The sequence below is a fragment of the Amblyomma maculatum genome, chromosome 1, assembly GCF_055883805.1.
Source record: "Amblyomma maculatum isolate TAMU_Amacu chromosome 1, ASM5588380v1, whole genome shotgun sequence".
NCBI lineage: Eukaryota > Metazoa > Arthropoda > Arachnida > Ixodida > Ixodidae > Amblyomma > Amblyomma maculatum.
In genome coordinates, this window is record NC_139344.1 from 466,769,558 (window position 1) to 466,793,644 (window position 24,087).

Here is a 24,087-nt window from a genome sequence, read left to right on the forward strand (position 1 = left end):
CGTTTGTCACGCCCGATGGACTATATGAATTCAAAGTCCTACCTTTCCGATTGTGTTCCGCTCCAGCGACATTTCAGCGAATGATGGACGCAGTTCTATCTGGTCTTAAATGGCAGATTTGTCTAGTCTACCTGCACGACGTTGTTGTGTTTTCACCAACGGTCGAGAAACACTTTCAACGTCTCTCCGCTGTGCTACGGGCTATCAGATCTACCGGCCTGACGTTAAAACCACAAAAGTGTCACTTTGGCTATGAAGAGCTCCTGTTCTTGGGCCACGTTGTCAGCAATCCAGGAGTTCGTCCCGATCCCGCTAAAACAACTGCCGTCACCAAATTCCCTACTCCATGTAACAAGAAGACAGTTCGCCGTTTCTTGGGCCTCTACGCTCATTACCGCAGATTTATTGAAAACTTTTCACGCATTGCCGCTCCGTTGACACGTCTCACCTGGGATGATGTCACCTTCACCTGGACGGACGAACAGCAAAAGGCATTCGACGAGTTACGGCACCGTTTGCAGACAACACCTGTGCTTGCCCATTTCGATGCGAATGCCGAGACTCTGGTCCACACAGATGCCAGCAACGTGGGTCTAGGCGCTGTACTCGTCCAGTGGCAAGACGGTGCCGAGCGAGTTATCGCATACGCCAGCCGGACTTTGTCCCGCGCCGAATCTATTCCACCACCGAAAAAGAATGTCTGGCTGTTGTATGGGCGGTGATGAAATTTGACCCTATCTTTATGGCCGGCACTTTCGGGTTGTGAGTGACCACCACTCTCTGTGCTAGCTAACGAACTTGCGAGACCCCTTCGGACGCCTTGCACGATGGAGCTTACGGCTACAGGAGTTCGCCATGACCATCGTGTATAAGTCTTAACGTCAGCACAACGACGCTGACTGTTTGTCCCGCTCACCTGTCGAGGCTGCGCGGGAAGACGAAGAACCAGACTTTCCCCTTATCGCAGCCGTCGACGCGCTGACTGTTTCGCAGCAGCAACGTAACGATCCGGCTCTCGCACCACTTATCGATTTTCTGGAAGCGCGCACTACAGAAGTTCCCCGTCTCTTCGCCAGAACACATTCGTCGTTTTGCATTCGAAACAATGTTTTATACAAGATCAACTTCGCTCCAACGGGAAGAGATTATCTCCTCGTCGTACCAGAATCTCTTGGCGAAGACATCTTACAGGCATGTCATGACGAGCCCACCGCGGGTCACCTGGGGTATGCTCGAACTCTTGCCCGAATTAAGAAGATTTATTTCTGGCCGAACCTTGCGGTCGCAGTACGACATTACGTGAGAACATGCCATGATTGCCAGCGACGGAAAACACCGCCTGTGAAACCGGCCGGTTTACTACATCCTGTGCAAGAGCCAAGATGCCCATTCGAACAAGTTGGCATGAATCTGTTGGGTCCTTTTCCAATTTCTGATTCCGGCAACAGGTGGATAATTGTCGCTACAGATTACCTCACGCGTTACGCTGAAACGAAGGCCCTCCAGCGTGGTACGGCAATCGAGGCAGCGAAATTTTTCAACGAACGCATAGTCCTGAGGCACGGCGCCCCGACAGTTATAACGGACCGAGCCAAGCTACTGAAATCTGTCATGCAGCTAACCGGCACTGCCCATCGCAGCTCAACCGCCTACCATCCACAAACTAATGGCTTGACAGAACGTTTGAACAAAACTCTGCCGACATGATGTCCATGTACGTGGATGTTGAACATCGTTCTTGGGATGGCGTCCTCCCGTACGTCACGTTTGCGTACAACACGGCGCAGCAGGAAACAACGCAAATGACGCCGTTCTCCTTATTGTATGGCCGCAAAGATTGGACAATGCTCGAAGCCATGTTGCCCCACGACGGCCGTGACCTCGAAGTTGGCGCCGAGGAGTTCACTCAACGCGCAGAAGAAGCGCGACAGCTGGCGAGTGCACGCATCCGGAGCCAGCAAGGCCGAGTCGCCCAGCGTTCCGATCACCGCCACCGTGTAGTCACGTTCGAACCGGGCGACAGAGTGTGGCTCTGGACTCCGATTCGACGTCGGGGACTATCTGAAAAACTTCTGAAGCAGTACTTTGGGCCGTACAAAGTGCTCCGTCCGCTGAGCGACGTCACGTACGAAGTGCTTCCGGACGGCTTTTCTCCTTTTCGTCGCCAGCAGAAATCCGAGGTTGTCCATGTCGTGCGCATGAAGCCGTATTTTTCGCGAGAAAATTAGCGCACCGCCTAACGCATGTTTCTTGCTTTATTTTTTTTTCTCTCTGCTTTCGAATTCATCAAGTTGACATGTATTGTTTTAGAGAGGGTGGTAATGTAGCGTGTTCAACAGCAGCCTCTAGGCGGCTGCTCATCTGGAGTCTGGTGCGCGGACTCGAAGAAGTGGCCCCGTGGCGTTCGAGAAGAAGCTGAAGTCGGCTGCTGTCACTCAGTGCTCTCTGGACCTGCTCTTCTGTGCTTACTAGGTCAACCTCCTATTAAAACCAACCTTCTGGTTGCGGGCCTAAACGTCTACGTGACAATATGTTATGAACAGCCTTATCACCGGCAAGACAGGCATGAGCAGGCATCCAGATTAAGGGAATGCGCCATGGGGCTGAGACGTTTGGCATAATACGCGCTGCTTGTGGGGAAATTCTTCCAAACGTGCAACTATATATCGCAAATTTGCTCCACTGACTATGGTTTCTGCCGGTAATACCGCAGTGGCTAGAGCAATGCATGTTTCTTCTCTAACATGCGTGTAAGGAGCACATATCGTGCCCGGACTACACCTTACTCTGTGGTGGTCACCGCTACCAAATGTTTTGCAAAAGATTTGACTCTCTGAGCACGATGTCTAGCACAGAAATCTGGATACATTCAGACGTGTTGATGGGATGGCCCAAAGTTATCGTACATGTTTGGGAAGGCCAGTTGTCTGTCCACTTTTGTCATTCATACCTTATCCCTAGTATGGGAGGAATGTGTCCGATACCTATTTGTATTGTGAGATGGTGACCGCTTCAATATCTCACTTGGGTGTTATGAAGACCGAGGCATAAGACTGTCTCAGACGTTGTGTGAATCGTTAGCCAAATGGCGTCTCTGGCGTTTTTTTATTGTTTACAGCCTCCACTTTTTTTTTCATCAGTCTACAATGTACGCTAGGGCACACGTAGGATATGCGACTGACTACAAAGGCTTTTACTATGCGGAGAGCATATTTCTTCCCTCAAGCTGGAGCGCCGATTTTTACTACGGTGACTGAGTCGCATATTTTCTGCAAAGTTCCTTCAAGCTTCTGAATGGCACCTCCATTGAAGCCTGTTCTTTTAAGATTAGGTGCATGATATTCATTTTGGAGGCCCGAGGAATGGGACCTCCTCTAATATTGAATCCTAAGGCCAGGGATGGTTGCGCAAACTGTCAAGCTTTGAGCAATACGATCAACTCAGGTTTCACCGGAGAGCGCCGCAGCTCCTTGGCATCTACTGAATTCTTAAGGATAGCAATGCTACGCTGGAGCGTCTCCTCGATTTGGGCATAACTGCCCTCTCCACCTGATGTGCAAGGCTGTGGCTACTTCTCAGGCAGGAGATGTCGAAGCCTTCCCTTCCGTAGGCAACTTCACCACTAGCCTTTTGACCGTGTCCAGAATTTCGCCTCACGGGCAACGGAAAAGGATCGACCCCACACAGCATTTTTGTGCCGATAAAGACGTTAGTAGTAGCCTGACTAGTTAATAGTAGCCTGACTCTTGAGCGGACGCAGCAGCTTCTCGTGACCTCGGGCACTGGATTCGATCTTCCTTTGAGCAATTGATCGTTTTTTTTACTTGACGCACCTTGCGACCAGAAATGAAATAAAAAATGCTTACTTCAGCCTTCACAGAAGACCGCGAACAGGCTGTCAGAGGAGGTGCCTGCTGCAAAAATGCTCATTCTCCCACGCACGCAATAACTGTTCCAGGGGTGTTGGAACAATTTCTTCAGATGTGCTGTGAGGCGACCGCTTCAGTGACTCTCCCACCGGCGGAAAGAGGCTTGGAATGCAGCAGGGTCAGGCTAGAGACAGTTTAAATCTCCTTGCGATACTAATGTGCTCGCCTCACTCTCCTCCCCTTAAAAAGTCCTGCACTTCAGCCTTAATGCTGTCACATACAGTATCAAGCAAATCAGAATTGGATTTCAAAGGTTTTCGATAGATTTTGGTGGCTTCCTTACAGGTTTCCTGGCTATCTAGAAGCTGCGAGGTGAGGAGCCAAGTCGCCATCCCTCCAGAGACCAGAGTTTCATAAGCGAAACGAAGAATGACACAGTTGTGATAACTCAACACGGAGGGAAAGCCACATAGTGTGCATGCAGGAAGGTAGTGGCGAGAGATGTAAAAATGGTCGAACTGCTTTGAAGACACCTACAAGTTCAAGTCATTTCCCACTGTCCCAAGCAGAGCCTCCAGGCATCAACCAGATCTAGTCCGTCCACCAACACGCTAAGTGCCCGCAACCCTGCTTGTCTCTCCCCTTGGGTGGAGTAGCCCTATGAGAGAGCCAGTAGCTCTTTCGAAGACGCATTTGAAGTCAGCAACTAAAATTATCTTGTATAGAACAACTGACAGGTTTCGTTTGATTTGTACGGTTTAACGCCCAAAAGGGACTTAACATCCTTTTGGACGTAGTGTAAACGTCTGGAAATTTCGCCCACCTGGGGTTCTTTAAAGTGAACTGATATCGCACAGCGCATGGATGGCCTCAGCGGAAAGCGGCCGCTGAGGCCATCCCGCATCCTTGGGCGCCGGAGTCGTGCGGCCTAACCACTGTGCCACGCCGACGAGGTGAAAAAATTAATTGAAGTCAAGGTGCTTAAAAAAGTCCCCCTGATCAAGCCCTTTATTCGGAGCGGAACGTTAGCTTTACGAATGTCAGAATCAGGATCAACAGACAAGACAGGATGCGGCCATCAGCATTCCTGGAGTGGTGCAAAAACGAGTCTATTCCATTAAGATAATGCCAATTCACGAGAGCCCGACGCCTCATATCTCCAAAAGGATCTGGTACAAAATGTCCTGTCGAAGCTTCTATCTGGCCGAGGCGATGGATTCAGGTATTTTGTAAGACCAGGATACCTATGATCTATAATGAACAAGCTGAACGCTCTCAGCCTGCTTAGGGCGACGTGACATACCATAATATTTTAAAGTAGCTATAGTGAACAACGCCATTGCGAAAAGATGAGAAAAAGCTGTCTTGAGAACCAGAAAACAAAGTGTCCCCCCGAATGGCGGTACCTTCGCAGCATGAGACCTAGAGGCAAAACATTATTGAGGAGGGATCGTGGACTCCTCATCAGTGGAGGAGCCGCAAATGGAAATGAAAAAAGACGAGGACGAGGAAGACGCAGAATCGGAACTAGAATGCTGGGGGCATTCACAGTCGACTACCTCACCTTTCGAAGGGCACGAAGGATGTGAACAAAAATGGGAGCTCTGCCTCTCAGACCTCAGCGACACGATCATAACCCTGTCCCCTAGACAACAACCAAAGGGCCAATAATTTTAGGCGTCCAGGCTTGTCGCTTCTCTTGAAAACGCAGCAATCTCGGATAAAACGACCTGCTGTTTTGAGTTGTTTCTTAGAATGGAGAATTGTCAGTTTAGAGACAGCGGAAATTTTTAATTGAATGCAGGCAGCCTTAACATATTGCTCAAACACTGAAAAGCTCTTCAGCTGCGTATGGCGGCAAAAAAGCACTTATGTTTTTTTTTTTTTTTTTTAGCTGGTAAACAAGAAAAATCTTCCTTTTTGTTTGCGCACACGATAGCACTGCACGATTTACCAATTCGTGTTTTACGCCAGGAGGCCGGGTGTACAAGGAAATTATGTATTGAATGACTCGTACAATTATTAGCGCTGATCAACGATGCTGGATGCGCCTGACTCTGACTGACCCTCCAAGTAATGTCAAAGTGCACGTGTGCTGGCGCATGTTATTCAGACTGTCGCACACCTACATCGGTCCAAACTGTTTATTACAAAAGCGCTACTTCGTACGGTCAGTCCCACACAAGAATGTTTTTGCTTGCATCTGCCGAGCTCGGGCGGACCAAAACCATCGAAGCGGAGCGCAGTCGTACCGACGAATTTCCCACGAGAATATTGAAGGGAACGTCGTTTCTTTAGCGACAGACCAACATCCCGATTTTTGACTGCAAAGTACTCTGGCACTATGCATTGCTTGTCGTCATCTCCATTAACTTCGATCTGTGCGCGAAAGCTTTCCCACGCCGTGCTTGCTTTTTGCGCTTTAATACTCTTATTTTGTATGGTGGTTAGTTACATGCTTCGTGAATAGCGCATGAGATATTCTTGGGTGGGCAAAAGCTCGAGCCGACTTCCTGCTTTTAAGTTCTGCGTTTTCCAGTTTTCATGCTCGGGCTGTATTTTTAGTTTAAAAGACGGGAAGCGGGCACTGCAAAACATTTATATGCTTAAAAATTATGGCGGGAGCTTAGCCGTACACGCCCATAGTAGTTCATCTCGTAATAAGCTAATGAACGTTTTATAAAAACTTTATTAGCCCATTCACACATGTTCAGGCCAGATAATGCATTTACTTGTATGAACCAGAAATTACAGCTATTTGTAATATTCTTCCCTGTGGGCTCAGAAAGTGTCCTACCTCTGATAGAGGTTTACGAAGCAAGGAGCAGTGCAGATGTGAGCCTCACACATGAACCTTGTGAACAGCCTTGACCTCTTGTCAGCCTTGGCATCCGAATAATATCCGCAGTGCTTCAATGAAGTACGGCTTCGATAAAAATTCCGTTTTCTCTGCTTTTTGATGGAAAGCTGTCATGCAGCAATGGCATATGAATATTTTCTACTACTGCAGCCGCTCACAAGCTGCCTTCGTAGCTTCACCAGAAAGCCAAGGTGATCCTCAGAACCAATAAGTGAGAGCCATTGTAGCCAATAGCTCTGTACAGACCTTCAGTTGAGAATGATGTAAATTACTTTCAAAACTTTCGGTTCATGCTAATGTTTTCGGTGCTAATAAAGATGGTCTGGCTCCTGAACGCAATGTATATAGTTAGCGGCACACAGCACTGAGGGCAATTTAGGTGAAACACTTGATTCTGTTTTAAGACAGTCTCTGTATGTAACAGATCAGCAGAAACCGTCTTGATATTTCAAGCAGTAACAAAAGCCACCAGATCTCCAATATAGTCTTCTTCATTACCGGTTTGCTGATCTACTTTATGAAGGAGTAAAAACAAAATATCTAATGTATTTGTTCATGGAATGCCTCATAATTGAAGCGAAAAAAAAAGAAAGCAGAGTACTTGAGATTTCGCAAGCAGCCTACAGGGAAACATGTTCCCACTCGATAGGTCTGGATCAGGTTATATTGTCACAGAAGTCGGTAAAAGTAAGTAGGCTGATTTAATTGTACCAACGCACAAGCACCGGCTTAAAGACTTAAAGCACCGGCATGGCTTGCTAATTGACCTGCGAGCGAGCTTCCCGAGAAAAGAAGACGAGCGCGCGGAAGTAATTGATTGATGTTGCTGCATTGCCTCTCCGGGTGAAAAGGCGTCGCAGGGGGCGTGGAGAAGTAAGAAGCAGTCACAGGGAGAAAAGAAGAAAAAAGCACATGTGGCTTGACCTAGCGGGAGTCGGAGGGCTTCATCCTGGCGGCAGGTGCGACTTCAGACTGTGCTTGCCGTCGGGAGGAGCAAAATGTTCCTTGCAGTGCCGGTTCGTAAGTGACGATGCTGAGTTTGCGTGACACTTCGAACAGGCCAAAGTGGCGAACGCAGAAGAAGGTTGTAGCGTAGGGCATCCTTAGTTTGCTGTGTACGGACTCTCACTCTAGCCAGCTGGCGTGCGTCTTCAGCATGCTGCACGAATCGGCCAGTGCCGGCAACTGATTGGTGAGCAACACCTAGCAGTAGCACTGCGTCCAGCGTGGTAACGCATTCGCGACCCTACACGAAATGAAACGGTGTGAAGCGGGTCGTTTTCTGGACTGCGTTTTGTGCGAACGTTGCATACGGAAGTATCCGGTCCAAGTACTTATGGTCTATGTCTACGTACATAGAAAGCATATCGACAATGATCTTTTTGTTCAGCAGCTCAGTGAGAGTATTCGTCTGAGGATGGCAAACTGTTGTTCTACGATGACAAGTGCCACTGAGGCGCATAACATCCTGACATAGAGCTGAAGTAAAGGCCGTGCCTCTCGTCTGTTAGAAGTGCCGCATAGTGGGCATCGTGACGAAGTGATATGTTAAAGATGAAAAAAAATCGCAATATCAGTCGAGGTTCCGCTGGGAAGGGCTTCGATTTCACAATAGCGCTTTTTTGTACCGGTTGCTCAATGACGACGTAAGGAATGGTCCGAACAAAGGTACTCGGGGATGATCAATAGGGTGCAGCAGGCCAGCCAGCTTGACAGGCGGCGTCTTCCGACGTTGTCAATCATGGAACGTCTTAATATAGCGCTGGATAATAGCAGCAAGCTTGTGCCAGGAGTACTCTTGGAATACTCGTGCTGAAGTCCGATAAAAACCGAGATGCTCGGCAGAAAGCTCGCCGCGGCATGGTTGCACAACAACGCAACGGAGTGGCGTTGGGATCAACAACAGATACAGAATGCCTTTGGAAGCGTAGTTGTTCTTGTAGGGGACGTCGTCTGGCAAGCAGAGCGACGATAGGCCACGCATAAAAAGGCAAGGCGGCGATGAGGCGGCTTACTCGAGGGAATCGATGACAGGACGCAATTGGGCATCGTGTCACTGCTGTTGAGCGAGATCAGATGTCGTTACAGAGCCGATAGATGCGCTGTCATCTGTTTCAATTTAACAACACGGTGTAGCTGTTGCACATTCGTGAGGGAATCTGCAAACAGAGCGAAGAGGACAAAGAGGATGTCTGGGACACGCGTGCTCGGAAGGGTAGCGACTGAGTGCCATGTTGTCATATTGAGATTCGCGTCGACAGCAGGGTATTAAATGCAGTGTAGAGGCAGCTTTAGTGTTCGCCCTCCTTCCTTTACATTATTTGTGCCGAAACGTGGGAGGGAAGTATGAGCTCCTCTATCGATCCTTTTTGAAGGTTGCACGAGGAACGAAAACGACCCTCCAGGAAGATATTAGGAGCTCCGCCATCGAACCCCACCGGAGAGGGAAGAGGGTTTCAGTGATACGCCATGGACCGCATAAAAAGGAAGCGCGCCATTCAGCAAGAATTTCAGACCTGGCTCTACCATGGGGCAAGTAAACTACTCAAATCGAACAAGCGTGCGACAATTGACTTAAAGCTTATTCACGCCACACTAAAAAGCTACAAAGACAGTCTGTGCGTTCTGAAATAGAGAGTGTATGCCTTCAAGTCGACGTTTCTGCAGAAGACGTCACAGCTGTAAAAGAGTAGGCGGTGACTGCGACATGGTCAATGAGGCTCCTCAGCCGCCAAACCGAGGGCCTTGAGGCACCTACTCCCTCTGCTAACAGCCGACATTTTACAAAGCCAGCAGATTAGCTTCCTGCAGCAGCGGCATCGTCTACGAACGCAGCTTTATTCGAAATTTTCACCGATCCACCGTTTGAATAAACGTATTACCATCTCGGACCTACTCGGGACTCTGCGACAGTAAAAAAGTATCGAGCCAGTTAAACACGTTGAACGGCGGGCAGACGTTTGTGTGCTGTGTACAAGTAAGATCGTTTTATTGCAAAAAGCAATACTACCCAGTCGAAAAAAACTACAGAACTCTGTCAAAAATACGACAAAATATCCTGTAGTTCTGTCGTAACCATCAGATTTTTCTGTAGTTCTGTAGTACTTTTCTGTAGTTCTGTAGTTTTTCTGTAGTATATTTCTGTTGTCTGTAGTTCTGTAGTACTTTTTCTGTTGTAACTACAGAAACTTTTGATGTTACTACAGAATGTTCTGTTGTCACAACAGGTTTCCCGTCAAAAACCGCACAGAAATTGTCGTAACATCAGAAAATTTTCTGTAGTTCTTTCCGACTGGGTACTCCCCAAATAGCACACATTACGTGGCCCACCTAGGGCCCGTATGGGCAAGTTGGGCTTGGGCAAACACAATAACACCCATGAGGGCCCTCTTTAGGGATCAAGTGGGCAAGCCCAAATTGGGCTTGCCCCTGCTTTTTCCATCTGCGCATCATATAGGCGTGGAAAGGACTGAGTACATATTCCCACATCTGACCCTCAAGGGTCCCGCTTGGGGAATTTTAGGGCCAATGCAAAGAAACTTTGGGCTTTGTGTAGGAAAAGCCTGGGCTAATCTAATTGGGGCTGTCCACTCAAAGGCCCAATAGGTCCCGCATGTGCCGTGGTGGGGCTAAATACGGGTATGCCCACACATTGCCTGCATGGGACCAATGAGGGGTACTTGTGGGAAGGTCAGACGGAAATGTGGAATTCATGCCGAAAATTCCTGGGCTGCCCCAATTAGGGCTGCCCACCAAAAACCTAGATAATTTCCACATGCCCATTAGCGGGGCAGGCAAGTGCTCCTTCCCGCTTCTGCCGCATCGGTCTCTTGCGGGGCAATTTAGGGCAATCTGATGCAAATGTGGGCCTAAAGCAAATAGAAGACGGGCTAGTCCGATTGGGGCTGCCCACGCAAAAGCCGAATAGGACCCGCATGTTTTGCGGCCGGGCTGAAAAGCGAGCGCACCCCCACGCTGCCCACACGGGTATTTCTTGAGGTACTTGCGGGAAAAAGCAACATATATTCGTAGTCCATGCGGTAAAAATAAGATCAGCCCAATTGGGGCGGCGCATGAAAGGCCGCAGTGGGCCCCAAATTGGCCGTAGCCAGGCTTACCGCTCTGAAACGTCCCCACCCTATATAAGGCACCATTTTATTTATGTAAATCATGTTATACCCTCGACTAATTGCCTCTTCTGGAGGTTTCACATAACAGTCCTAAGAATATCCATGCCATGAATAAAGACTACCTATTTTTACTCTAAAAACTACATAATTATGCAGTATCGACAGAAAATATGCAACAATAACGTTCCGCTTTACGAGTATGTACTGAACGACCTCGTAATGTTTCCTGCGGCATTACTATTCTACACACACCACCGAAAAAAATACTCAGACTAACATGTTGGGGTGATGTGGGCCAGCCCACATTATTGCAGTGTTGGGAATAAATTTCTCGCATGTTACTGAGTGTCGCATACAAGCAAAAATATAGTGCTTAATGTTTCGAACTTGATGATTATTGTAACTTGGGCAGCCCCGAAAATGCCAGATTCAACCCATGAGGGCAGCACGTGGGTCAGCCCGAAACGGACTGGCCTCTGCAAATCCTGCGCCTGTACAATTCAGGTGTTGAAGGGATTAATCGACTTAAAAATTAAAACTTTGATCAATGGGACGGCAATGCCTGACAAACATGGGACTCATTAATGATTCTGGTATGCTGCCCACATTCCTCTACCTGGGCTGAATGCGGGCAGCCCTATTTGGGCTGCTCGCACGGATACAGATTGGGACCGATCGCGGCAAAATTAGACAGACCACGCGAGGCCCCTCTGGGTACGTATTGCATATCCCGCATGGGGCCCGTATGGGCTACCCCCCGGGACCAACGCGGGCCCCTACTTAATAGCCCACTTTGGGCTACTTGGGTCTAGGTTTCGAGCCTTCAGTGTGGCGCGATTGCACCCACATGACGCTTTGACGTCACACCCCTCGTGACAATAATGTGAGAGCTGGGCTACCAACTCAAGCGGTCGGCGTAGCGCAGCCGCACCAACGTGACGCTGTGACGGCATACCCCACGTGACACTAGGTTGAGAGCTGAGCACGTTCGTACGGCTTGGTTAAAGCGGGGCTTTATACGTGGGCTGGCAGGAGCTGCCAACTTGGGTCTCTCGTTTCACATGAGACGGTTATGTCAGAATCAGCCTGCTAGGACTCTGGCATTCACGTTACCCCTATAGGCCACTAAGGCACATTCATACGGCTTGGGTAAAGCGGGGCTTTATATGTGGGCTGAGGAAGAATAAAAAGAGGAGAAGAACGCTCGATCACCCGCAGCTAGTGCTTTCGCCCAATATTTGTTTCAGCAGCGTTGAACCCTTGTAGTTGTTTTCGACCGCCAACGGAGAAAGACTTTCAAAGAGCGCAACAGCTTGATCCTCTACCTGATGAAATACTGTTGGAGTGAGAATCCAAAAAAATCCAGAAGCAAATATAAGATGAAAGTGCATTCACTGGCTTTATGCAAGAGAAAGAAAGCGAACAACATAGAGCCTCAATCGAATAACTCAGAAGTGCCACTTTTGAAAATAACGTGCGGAAGAAAGGTGGCTCGACAGTGATTCTAGTAGACGCGCTGGCTTTTGTAGAGCTTGCGAAAGAGGCCTTGGTGGCAAACGAAAATCTTGTCTCCGGTGTTATTGCAGAAACGAGATAATGAGGTCGGGCAATGGGACAAGCACTTATGCAGGGTCCACGGAAGGGGAAGAAAGGCAATGAGTCATTGAACAGCCAGGTAAAGTGGCGGCAAGATTTCACAGGCACAGAAAGAAAACAAGCTTAATTCGCGGGAAACGAACACGGTGGAAATCCTGAGCATTGTGTCAAAGTGTTGTGCTGTGCTGTGCTAGAGTGTGTGTATAAGTTTTGTCAGCGTTAATGTCATAGATGTGCGTCTAGACCTTCGACCTGCGCTGTGATATTTCAGCATTGAGATCATAAGTTTATGCACGTGAAAAAAAAATTGGTGCTGATTCTGCTCTTGCCGAAAGCAGTGCTAAAACAAGCAGATGTCATCCAAGTAGCTCGCAGTCAACTTTCTTTTTTTAATGAAAATGCTAGGTGTTTATTTTAACCAATTTATGCTCTGGGACCATCATTTATTTCATATCGCCAGGGAGCGCTCGGAGCGAAAGACGGAGGGTCTCGGGATAGACAGTCAGCGTCATGTTTCTTGCCGGGCTTGTACACAATTGTGACGTCGAACTCCTGCAAGCGGAGACTCCAGCGGGCTAACCGGCCCAAAGGATATTTACGGTTTACTAGAGAACAGAGTGAGTAGTGGTCGCTGAGCTGTCTAAACAGCCAACCATACAAACATAGACAAAATTTTGGTACCGCTCACACAATTGCAAGGCCACTCTTTTTTACTAGTAGATAATTCGCTTCGGAACGAGGCAGGGTTCGGCAGGCGTAAGCAATCACCCGCTCAGCATCATCTTGCCACTAAACGAGAACTGTACCAAGGCCAAAGTTACTCTCATCGATATGCAATTCTGTGTCGGCGTCCTCGCCCGAGTGACCAAGTATGGGCGTTGTTTGAAGGCGCTTGCGAGGCTCCTCGAAGGTCCCCTGCTGATCGTCGGCCCAGGTGAAAGATTGTTCGTCCTTTGTTAGACGAGTCAGTGGTTCGGCTATCCGGGACAAGTGCACAAAGCGTCTATAGTATGCTGTAGTATGCAGTGACGCCCAAACACCGACGCACGGAACTTTTATCAGCCGTCTTCCCTAGATAAGGGTTAATGCCCTCAGCGCTCAAGACGTGGCTCCGAAACGCGGACTGATGGAATGCAAAGTGGAATTTTTCTTCAGGTGTTTCTCATATAGTATTTTATGCTGAGCTTTCTATGCTTCGAAAGATGTGCAGCTAATATCACCCTGAAGCGCATCGGCGGTATGTTTGGCACAAGGCACCTAGCTAATCGCGAAACAGCTCTCTGACGAATTTATAATCTCGGCTATACCTCTAACTTCAGGTCCAAAGCTGCATTCTCGAAAGTAAGACCTGGTACCAAAACTCCTTTCCAGATACCCCTCAGCACCTGAACCTGTTCTATCCCTACAATGCCCAACATCCCTTCACTCTTCTAGGACAATATACTGTTTTTGTTTTACCACGTATGCCAGTCCTTTGTTTATCCATACTACCAGATATTCATACTCTGCCACTCTGGGTATTTGATGGCCCCTTGTATTTTAAGCATCTGATCAGTGGAAGCATTCAAAATTATGAAACCCGACTTATTTAGCCTGAAACTAATGCCTAGAGTGTCCCCTTGTTCTCCATAAGAATTAACCAGTGTTTGAAATTCTTCCTGTCTATCGCTTATAGTTGTCCGCATACATTGAAAGACGAAGCCTCTGCTGTACGACTTTTTTGCTTAATCTATACGACAGATTAAAACCTAGAATATTGTCTTGGAGAGAGAGAGAGAGAGAGAGAGAGAGAACTTTTATTCGTCCAACACAGTGATTATCCCGCTCTTCGGGGGTTAGACCCGGAAGGTGGGACAGTCGCCTTAGTTGCAGGGCGGTAGTTCTTGGACTCCGGCGGCATCTTCGCCCAGTCGAACAATTTCTCTTTGTGCTCTTGGGTCTGAGCTTCGCAGAAGGGTCTCCCAGGCGTCTTTAGTTATATTTGTAGCCCTGCCTGGTGACTTTGCACATTCCCATATTATGTGATCTAGAGATCCCCTTTCCTTACATAGTGAGCATAGGTCTGATGATATTTCTGGCAATATATGATTGACAAGAACTAGGTTCGGGTATGTATTTGTCTGTAGCTTTCTCCATGCTACTGCTTCCTTTTTGCCTAACGTGGAGTCTGTCTTGGAGCCTGCTTTCCGTATTTACCGTAAAAAGCATGAACACTTGTTGCGATAGAGGACAACCATGTCTAATCCTTTACATTTATCGACAGTTTTCCTACTTTGTATCCTGCCACGTAATTACTATTTTATTATCGGTATACTTCCTGTTGGAAATCTGTTACCTCGTGACCTATACCTTCATCCTCCTGTATTTTTCAAAACAGTTCTCTATTGATGTTTTCATATGCCGCGTTTATGACTAGAAAGGCTGAATACAAAGGTCTTTCACCCTAGCTGCTTGTATGCATTGGATAAGCACGAACCAACCCTCAGATAATCACCCATCATTTCTAAACCGGTTCCGGAGTCTTTCGAGTTTCTAATTTTCTACCTATCACGGCATATTCACCTCTTGCATTGCAAGCGGTATACATCAGATGTTACCGCGCTCCCCCGTACGACTTCATTTGCATCCTCTCTCATTTTCCTTTTTAAATAAAATTCATTTGATTCTGCCGCTAGCTGTACTGAATCGGCTTATTCGTCAAGACGGATTCTAAAGTTTTACTTACGCTTCTTTGCTTCTTGGACCAAGTGCATTAATCATACTGATTGATATTTTAACAATCCCTGCGGTTTTTCATTTAGAAATGTTTGCCCCCACCTTTTTCCAGTTCAGATAGATAAGTTCTAAGCGGCTTTCTATATCCTTCTCCTATGTTGTTCCTTCATGTGCGGAGAATCTTCTATCGTCACTCCTAATGACTCACATATAATTGCAGTAAGATATACAACTGGGCGCGCTGGTGGCGAGACATGATTGAAATAATGCACTGCGTTAAAAAGGCAGAGACTAAGCACTTAATGCACAGGACAAGGACTCATGTTTGTTTGAGCATAACAAATGTATAGAGATCAACAACCAGACTACACCTGAGCGGAACTGCAAGAGAGTCAAAACACCCCCCCCCCCCCCATTACATTTCATGTTTTACCTGGGTATAAAAATTCACACTCTGCTAGGAATACAGAAGGCTGGTGATGCACCTATCGCCTTTTTTTTGATAAAGTAGGCTTCCTTAATTTCACGTATTAACCTATCTCCATGACGGAAAAGAATAGTACTTTACGAAACCAGGGGGTAGCAGCCATGTTCATCTTCTGCTTACCTTCATTGCAATTCGGGCAATGTACAGCCACATATTAGTAAGTGTCGGATGATACGGTCCCAAATTTTCCTTCAGACTCATATACTATAAGGAACTCATATACACAACCACACACTTGCAGGGAATATAACGCGATCTATGTTTAATATTACATTCAAAAAGGCTAATATTCTGAGGCAATTTGCTGCACACGGGAAAACATTCTGGCCAATTTTAAGGGTGCAGAACAACCCACTCTAATCCCATAGGATGGGACACGTTCTTTATGTTATGAGATAGTTTGTGCTTATAAGTGATGACAGAAACCTTTTTTACATGACATGAATCGATATTTTGTCCGCCTTTGAAGTTAGATATTAGATCTTTTATAACGTTTGATAAACAGCACTGAACACCGACATCGGTACCCCGCTGAAACTAGATTGTTATCTTGTTGAGCGGTACTACGATCAACTGAGGGGTAGCAAGACTTCATTACCGCGGCTCGAAGGCACGCCATTACTATATCAGTTTTTACTCTTTCAGAGTGCCCGATGGGGGGGCGGGTACACAGCAAAGGATTTTTTTGCGACGTCGACTGGTACGGTCAAAACGTATGTGAGCTTTCAAACATCAACTTATTTACGACTAACTGCAACGTATTGTTCTTAGGCAGCTCGCACGTGAACTGGAGACGGGTCCATATTCTTTAAAGGCAATAAGTACATTATTAGCAACGTTTTCGGTAGTGGCCCCTCTTACAAACACCAGCTAATCATCGACGTACCGAAAACGTTAGTGACAATGCTGGGAAGTTCACCATTAATAGCCCTATCTACGGCGGTCAAAACAAAAGTGTTACTAAGTACCGGTGCCGCCTTATAACCAGTGCAAATCCCATGCCCTTGCCATGACACTTGTGTAGACGACAGGTAAATCGTTAAAATTTCAAGAAAAGCTCCTATATTAACATTGAGCTATGAAACGAACTGAAATTTATCTTTAAATTCTGTAATGCATTGTTTAACGGCAATCATACGCTGAGGACGAGGAAGCGCGCAGAATAGGTTTTCAACGTCAACGCTAAGAGCTGAGCAGCCACCCGGCAATGTTGCGGTCGGCCAAACAGCAGTCATAGTGCTTACCGAGGTTATTCAAACTGAGTTTTTCGTTGATCTCTGCTAGTGCTTTTAACCTAAGGAATAGTGGCATCAGTGGGCGGGATTCAGGTGCGCGTCGGCGCTAGAGTACGAAAGGCGCACGACCTGACCCGCTCGAACAGTGTTATATATTTTACTCTGAAACACATCTGAAAAGCAACATATAAAATGCGCAATATATATATATATAGCGCCGTTCGATGGGGCGTTTTTACAATCTTCGGGTACCGCGCGACAGCGCACCACCGTAAAGTATTGGGAACGGCGGACTACATCGAGGCACCCAATACCCCGGCCTTAGCAGCATATCAGTTTCGCTGACGGGCCCAAGCTAGGCCTTAGTCGCATCATGAAAGTAGACGATAAGCTCAAGAGGCTTACAGCCCCGGATGCCGCAAGCTTCAGCAACGGCGCCCGCGAGTGCGAAGGACAACGGCGCTGCGGCTGTCTGCTAATCCCTAATCGTCGCTAGGCCTAAACTCACAGTGAAGCCGCAGCGGACGGCACGGACTTTTAGCAAATGGCTTACGCGATCATGAACCTTCTTTACTCTTACCTCACTGTTTCGTAGTAAAGGAAATTATTATTTTCGGCGACGCCTTTTGTGACGCTGACGGAAGGGATCTGCTATATATATCGCTGGCGCGGACGACTTGACTGGAAGGTGCGGCAGGCGCGGCGGTGCTTACTGTGGTGGGGGCACTACGATGTCGGCGGTCACGTAGGAGATGGATGCCTGGGCAAGACCTAAATCTAGCTTCACTGCAGTCTGTATTCATAAACATGCTGAGTACATATATTGGGAGTCACGTTAGCAAGCGCGAAACCAGAACAGTGTTACCAGAACAGTGTATCGACGGGTTATCGGCGTCGGCGCAGCAGCAGACGATGCGGTGGCCGGCGTCCCTCTGTGACGTCAGCAAGCGTGCTAACATGGCAGCCGTTGTCGGTGGGAGAAGCTTCGCGGTGGCAACTTCAGCCACTTATTTCGAAATAAGAAATGCGTCCAGGGCACCCAAATGTCTTAACTAGAATAATAAGGTCCAGTATTATTTGCCAGACTAAAAAAATAATATATTGGATTACCGTGGCTTGATACCTTTAATGGAGTCAGTCGCAAAAGGCGGGACCTTATACTGGGCACTGAATGTGCAGAGCTGGAATGAAGGTCTTCCTAGACATTGATAGAGATTGACCCCGTGGTTGAGCCTTCGCGAAGCTGGAGGAGGAAGGGAGTGACTAGGACATGAAGGCGCTATCCGGAGCGCTGTGCCACATAAAATGTAACGTTACATTTTTTTATATCGAGAGATGGGGCTGGGTGCCGCCGGTTGAGGGTCTCGAGGAGTTCAGGGCGGATATTTTGATGCGCCGCTGACGTATACGCACATGAAGCCTGGTTGACCTCGATACAAGAAATGGTATCATGCAGGCGCTCAGGCTCCCTCGGTCACGAGATGCGAATACCGGGACGTGACCGGTGGCTTGAAGGGTAACGGATGCTATGCCCTCGTACTCCAGTTCGCTGGCCGACTTAAATGCCATACATCGGCACATGCTGTGGGGCCGAGGCTCTTCAACTTGAGGAGTGGCGGTGCGGAGCTCGATGGGCTGTCTCCGGATCTATTACGAGGCGCCTGAACCTGAGCTGACAGGTGGCATAAGGCCACCATTTCCGCACAGGCCGACCGAAAATGGCCTTGATGCGTCCAGTCCGGCTCGAAGCAGCCGAGTGTCTCCTTGGCCTTAGTGGTCCCGACTAACACCTCAGAATTTAGGGCCCGTAGGTTCTCTACCTCATAGTCCCACGCGAGGCGCACAGGTGCTCGGTGTCTCGAATGGCGAGGTAAAAGACGTGTTGTGCACTCGCACTCGTGACTAGGACCAGGAACGTTGCGCCGACCACTACGGTGATTTTGTTTTCGCCATAATGGATGATGGGCATGAGCTGCTCATGTACCGCCATAAGGGATGCATTGGTATTCAGCTCTAAGCTGTTGTGGCAGAATGGCACCTTAGGGTGGGGATAGTGGGCGGGGAGAGGCCATTCGAATCAGTACCATGTTCAGGTAGATAGAGGCAGTAGGGAATCGGGTCGTCCGGCTTATCGACCTTGGGCCCCTCGTAGTGGTCAGAGTAGAGTGCAGGACCAGGGAATCCTTGGGCGAGCCAGCAGGCCGAGCCGTGTCGTCAGCACTATCCCAGTGAGTCATGGTCGACTATGCAGCTGTCATGACTATAGCTAGGCCACTGCCCGTGTGTACACTGCCGACAAAATGTACACTGATGTTGTCACTTTCGCGATGGAGGTCGTACAAGGATCATTGAGCAGTTAAGTCTCCCTTCAGGAGGCAACCCCACCACGAGGCCATTGATCGGTAGCAAAGGGAAAATTAGCAGGCCATCAAAAGCGGATTTCTCACGAGAGCGTCTCATTTTGTGCGTCACCGAAAACTGGGCTGCTCAGCCCAGTTTAACATGGCAGTACATGATGACGCAACCATTCCTCTTCTATTATCTCTTTCAGAGATTTGATGTCGGCCTTTTGTGCTCTGCATGGGGTTGCAAGTTTGATAGCCACGAGTGAACCGGAAGATTGCCAAGGCGCTGCAGTTCCTCTGGGCGGCTCCATACAAAAGAAGCTCACTGAAACCGTTAAGGTCTGTACCGCATGTGTGCGACAAAAAGTAAGAATGTGATTGGGCTACATTTATGACAAATATAAAGACTACAAGGCGAAACATTCGACTCTGTGTATGCTTTAGCTTGTTCGCTCACCCGTGCTTTAGTTATGAAACGTCCCTAATTTGCGCACATATGCGACGCTTCCTTGCTCATTTTGTGCCGTATAGTTGCCCAATGACAGGTATCTGATTTTCCTCCATAAATTCATATGGAAATTGTAACGGGCGAATATTACATACGACTAGGTGGAACTGCAGAAATTTCCGAGTCCGCCACATGTGGTTCATGTACATTTTCTTTTCAATACTACTTCTTTGTATCAGATCGACAGGAAGGCACTCGACAGCATGACGGCCAGAACAAGAAGAACGGATGTTTATTGATGGCCATCGTATTTATAGGTTTCCATAGCGTGGCGCACGCACTGCGCATGACATGTGCTCCGTCATCAGGCTATCACACAAGCCTGATACATCCTTCCATGGTTAACACAAGATCAAAGCAAATGTTCATGTTAATTGATTAAAAGCAGCATCATAATAAAGGCGCTGTGGTGGTCGTATGGTGCGAGTCGACCTTCTGAGAGTGGTGGTCGTCCTGGTTGGATCTGGAAGGGTGACTGCAGCTGAGGGCGTGGCACCATGGGCTGGAAGAAGGCTGCTGTGTTGTAGCAGTGTCAGTGCTGGAAAGCTGTGGTGTTACGCTACCAATGCTGTAGGTGTCGTCGTCACTTGTTTCGGCATACTTCTCGCCAGTGTGAAGCAGGTGTCTCCTGTTTCGTCGATGAACACGACGATCTTCAGTCATGACGTGGTATGACCTCGGAGCAGCTTGTCCAACAATCTTCCCTTTCTGTGACCGAGTCGTATTTCTTAGTCGCACCACGTCACCTTCAGCAAGTTGTGGCAACTGCCGCCCTTCACATGTCTGACGATGCTTCACCACATCAGTGCCGTGATTTTGCCGAAATCTGGAATATTAGATCGAAGGCACCTCCCTTGAAGAAGTTCACCAGGGGATTGGCCATCGGCCAGTGGTGTTGAGCGGTAGGCTAGAAGGCCTAGCCAGAAGTCGTTTCCTGCATCATCTGTTTTTTTCATTACGCGCTTCACAACTTGGACACCTTTTTCTGCGAGACCGTTAGACTGCGGGTAGTAGGGACTGGACGTGACGTGTGCGAAGTCGAACTGCTTGGAGAAGACCGCGAACTCTTGGCTTGAGAACTGGGGTTCAAAATCTGTGCAGAGTTCCACAGGGACGCCATATCGCGCAAAAATAGCGCTGAGAGCCGCAACAACGCTTTTTGCACTTGTGTCTGGAGGTTTCTCGACATCTGGGAAGTTTGAAACAGTCATATACGGCAATATAAGAATGTCCCCAAAAACAAAAGATGTCCGCTCCGACCCTGTACCATGCACACTGTGGCACCAAGCGCATGAGCAAGGGCTCTTTGGCTTGTTTGTACGCAAACTTTCTGCACGTTGAACAGTTCTGAAACAGCTCAGCGATGTCACTGTTGAGGCCCGGCCAAAAAACGAGACGTCTGGCTCTTTCTTTGCATTTGTTCAAACCAAGGTGACCAGCACGAATTCTTTTTAGCATTTCCCGGCGCATTCTCTTCGGTATGACGGCTTTCGTACCTTTGAAGAGTATTCCGCTGATAACGGACAGTTCAGATGAAAAAGACTTCAGTTCCCCTTGAATTTCTTTATCTGTTGATAAGTCGGTTGCGACAGTTTTCAAGTAGCAATCCCTAGCTGTTTCTTTCGCCAGTTCCTGTTGTGTTGTTTCCGTGACCATGCAGTTCAGGAGCTGAAGTGCGTGAACTTCTACATCTTCCGTAGCACCCGCATTGTCAACTTCGCCTGCCGGAGTCGCACGTGACAGCATGTCCGCCATGACGAGGTGCTTGCCCGGAACATACTGCAGCACATAGTCGTACCTAAGAAGCCTTAAAAAGAATCTTTGTATCGTGGGGGCATGTCACAAATTCCTTTATCAGAAATCGATAAAAGTGGTGTGTGGTCGGTCTCAATCATAACCTCTGTCCGTATACAAACTGGTGAAACTTCTCGCAGCCGAACAAAATTCCGAGCGCTTCTTTCTCAATTTGTGCGTACGTTGCTCAGGAACTGTTAGCACTCGGGATGCATAGGCCACTGGTCGCCAGGAACCACCGTGACACTGCAGAAGTGCCGTCCCAACGCCATCTTTGGATGTATCGCATGTTAATTTCGTTTCCTTTTTAGCGTCAAATATTGCTAATACGGGCTCTGTCGCGAGTACCGGCGTGACGCTTTTCCATTCTTTCTCGTGACTTTCGGTCCACTCAAACTCGACTTGAGGTTTGATAAGCGCTCGTAGCAGCGCTGTTCTGTCAGACAAGCGAGGCACGTATTTTCCAAAGTAGTGGACTACTCCTAACATGCGCTGAACATCGGCTTTGCTTTTTGGCGTTGGAATTTGAACCAAACTGCGCACTAGCTTCGGACTTGGGGAAATTCCCGTTTTTCCAAAGACGTCACCCAGAAATTGAACCTCGGTTAGACCAAACTTGCATTTTTCGGCATTGAATGTCAGTCCTGCCTTTTCGGCGGCTTTTAACACTGTCGCTAGCCGCTCCTCATGCTCTTGCCGTGTAACCACTAACACAAGAATTTCGTCGATATACACATGCACTCCTGGTAGCCCCTCAAGCATCTGACTGAGCATTTTGTGAAAAACTTCCGGCGCAGATGCGATGCCGAATGGTAGACGCAAGTAACAATATCTACCGAAAGGAGAGGCAAATGTGCATATTTTTGATGTTCTCTCGTCGAGTGGTATCTGGTGAAATCCAGAATTTGCGTTTAGACAGCTAAAGAAGCAGACGCCTGTCAATTCCGCTTCAATATCTTCTCGCCTGGGAAGCTGGTAATGCTGCCTTTTTATATACTCATTAATCCTTCTGAGATCCATGCACACCCTAAGTCTGCCATCTTTCTTTTTGACCAAGACCAAAGGGCTTACCCAGTCGGTAGGGTCGTCTTCCTTTTTGATGATGCCGGCCGCCTCCATTATCTGAAGCTCGTCGCGCAGGGGTTGACGCAAGGACAGGGGCACCCGCCGCGCTGGCTGGACGACCGGGACAGCAGCTGGCTGCAGTACCAAGCTGTAGGGTTGGTTCATGCAACCTAACCCTTCGAAGACGTGCTTAAAATCTTTAAGTGCTCCATATTCAACGGAAGCGCTGATAGTGTCGATTGACCGCCGCACCAGACCCAATGCTTCGCTTGCTTCAAGCCCAAGTATGGCCTGACGACCATTTTTCACAACGTAAAACTTCACCGTAGTGGCGGCGTTCCCAATTGTCACTTTTTGGACTGTTGTTCCAAAGTTTGTGATGACGCCTCCATTGTAGGCTCGCAGCACAGAGCTCGTAGGGTTAAGTTCGGCAATGTGTAGCTTGCGGTATACTGAAAAGGGTATAATGTTTGCCTGTGATCCGGTGTCGACCTTGAAGAGTGCTTCACGACCTGCGATTTGGGCTTTCACAGTCCAGTCCTTACTGTCGCTGCTTGCGATGCCAACGTCAAGAACGTCGAACTCATCGTTCATGTTAAGTTCGCTGACTTCGCTGACGACTGCCTTGGCCGGACAACAAATTGCAAAATGGTGGAGCTTTCGGCAGGAGTTGCATCTTTTCCCATATGCCGGACACTGCCGTTGTTCGTGCCGTCGGTTGCACTTCTTGCAGCGATACGCAGTCCTGTCGAGTGCAGTCTTCTCTTGTTGATCCATACAGTGACGGCATGGCGCTACATACCGAGAGACAGCATCAATACTGTTATCTGGCTTCTCCCAGATCCAATTTCTTCGTGCCACTGATTCCGCTGCTCGGCATATTTCTTCAGCCTTTATCAAAGTTATGCCCTTCTCACGGAGCAATTTTTCACGTAACTTTGAATCGTTCGCCCCAAAGACGATCTGATCTCTGGTCATTGAATCGTTCAGACCTTCGAAATTGCACTGCGTTGCCTGTTTCTTGAGATCTCGGATAAATTTTTCAAACGGTTCTCCATCCCCTTGCTTCCTCGAGCTAAATACGTAACGCTCATGCACTTCGTTGCTTACCTCAGCACAGTAGGCCTCGAACTTCGTGACCAGAGTGTCATAATCTTCTTTGTCTTCACCAGCCTCAAATTTAAATGTGTTGAAGACGTCAAGCGCTTCATCTCCGGCGACGCTTAAGAGGAGCGCTGCTTTTGCTGCACCGGTTCTAAGATCCTCTTTAGACGTGGTCGCCTTGATGAACAGTTCCAGTTTCTGCTTAAATCACTTCCAGTTCTGAGACAGGTTTCCCGAGAGCTGCAAGGGTTCTGGGGGCTTCAGCAGGTCCATCATCAACCGTGGATAACTGGCCACTTCTGACACCATGTATCAGATTGACAGGAAGGCACTCGACAGCATGACGGCCAGAACAAGAAGAACGGATGTTTATTGATGG